The sequence below is a fragment of the Arachis ipaensis genome, chromosome B2, assembly GCF_059453495.1.
Source record: "Arachis ipaensis isolate K30076 ecotype BB chromosome B2, ASM5945349v1, whole genome shotgun sequence".
Taxonomy (NCBI): domain Eukaryota; kingdom Viridiplantae; phylum Streptophyta; class Magnoliopsida; order Fabales; family Fabaceae; genus Arachis; species Arachis ipaensis.
Genome location: NC_142437.1, coordinates 42185733 through 42187707, shown reverse-complemented (window position 1 = coordinate 42187707; position 1975 = coordinate 42185733). Strand labels below are relative to the sequence as shown.

At 33.1% G+C, this 1975-nt stretch overlaps 1 non-coding gene across 1 annotated transcript; it reads left to right on the top strand.

Moving 5' to 3' along the window:
• The first annotated feature begins 419 nt into the window (after positions 1 to 419).
• Positions 420 to 527, top strand: LOC148573755 (small nucleolar RNA R71). Its single transcript, XR_015905609.1, has one exon. It is a non-coding gene; the product is annotated as a small nucleolar RNA R71 (small nucleolar RNA).
• The last annotated feature ends 1448 nt before the right edge of the window (positions 528 to 1975 follow it).

The window sequence follows — 1975 nt, the reverse complement described above, 5'->3', positions numbered from 1 at the left end:
GAGGGGTTATAGGTGTTTCCATATGGTTCACCCATGTAATTCACCTCTGCTATTGCAGGGTTCTCAGGATCATAAGCTTCTTCTTCAGAAACTGCCTCTTGAGTACTGTTGGATTCAGCTTGCATTCCATTCAGACTCTGAGAAATCATATTGACTTGCTGAGTCAATATTTTATTCTGAGCCAATATGGCATTCAGAGTATCAATTTCAAGAACTCCCTTTTTCTGAGGCGTCCCATTACTCACAGGATTCCTCTTAGAAGTGTACATGAACTGGTTATTAGCAACCATGTCAATGAGTTCTTGAGCTTCTGCAGGCATTTTCTTTAGGTGAATGGATCCACCTGCAGAAGTGTCCAATGACATCTTAGCTAATTCAAACAGACCATCAAAGAATATATCCAGGATGGTCCATTCTGAAAGCATGTCAGAAGGACACTTTTTGGTCAGTTGCTTGTATCTCTCCCAAGCTTCATAGAGGGATTCACCTTCTTTCTGTCTGAAGGTTTGAACATCCACTCTAAGCTTGCTCAGCTTTTGAGGAGGAAAGAACTTGGCTAAGAAAGCCGTGACCAGCTTATCCCAAGAGTTTAGGCTATCTTTGGGTTGAGAATCCAACCACACTCTAGCTCTGTCTCTTACAGCAAAAGGGAAAAGCATGAGCCTGTAGACTTCAGGATCTACTCCATTAGTCTTAACAGTATCACAGATCTGCAAGAATTCAGTTAAGAACTGAAAAGGATCTTCAGATGGAAGTCCATGAAACTTGTAGTTTTGTTGCATCAGAGAAACTAATTGAGGTTTCAGCTCAAAATTGTTTGCTCCAATGGTAGGGATGCAGATGCTTCTTCCATGTAAGTTGGAGTTAGGTGCAGTAAAGTCACCAAGCATCCTCCTTGCATTATTATTATTTTCGGCTGCCATCTCCTCTTCCTGTTCGAAAATTTCTGAAAGGTGCTTGCTGGATTGTTGTAATTTAGCTTCTCTTAGATTCCTCTTCAGAGTCCTTTCAGGTTCTGGATCTGCTTCAACAAGAATGTTCTTGTCCTTGCTCCTGCTCATATGAAAAAGAGGGAACAGAAAAATAATAATAATAGGGATCCTTTTTGCCTAAGTATAGAGGTTCCCCTGTGTGAGTAGAAGAAAAGAAGAAGAGAAAATCTGAACTCAGAGAGAGAGGGGGGTTCAGATTTTTGGTGAGTGAGGAAGAGATGTTAGTAAATGAATAAATAAATAGAAGAAGATGAGAAGTGAGAGGATTTTCAAAAATAATTTTTGAAAAATTGGTTAGTGATTTTCGAAAATTAAAATCAAAATTTGAAACAATTAGTTAATTAAAAAGAATTTTTGAAAAAGAGGGAAGAGATTTTCGAAAATTAGAGAGAGAGAGTTAGTTAGGTAGTTTTGAAAAAGATAAGAAACAAACAAAAAGTTAGTTAGTTAGTTGAAACAAATTTGAAAATCAATTTTTGAAAAGATGAGAAGATAAGAAGTTAGAAAAGATATTTTAAAATCAAATTTTTGAAAAAGATAAGATAAGAAGATATTTTTGAAATTAGTTTTGAAAAAGATTTTATTTTTAAAATCACAATTAATGACTTGATTCACAAGAAATCACAAGATATGATTCTAGAACTTAAAGTTTGAATCTTTCTTAACAAGTAAGTAACAAACTTGAAATTTTTGAATCAAAACATTAATTGTTGATGATATTTTCGAAAATATGATGTAAAATTAAGAAAAATATTTTTGAAAAATATTTTTGGAATTTTCGAAAATAGATAAGAAAAATGAAAAAAAAAGATTTGATTTTTGAAAAAGATTTTGAAAAGATGAGATTTTTAAATTGAAAATTTGATTTGACTCATAAAAACAACTAGATTTTAAAAATTTTTTGAAAAAGTCAATCCAAATTTTCGAAATTTATGAGAGAAAAAGGGGAAGATATTTTTTATTTTTGAAATTTTTTTATGATG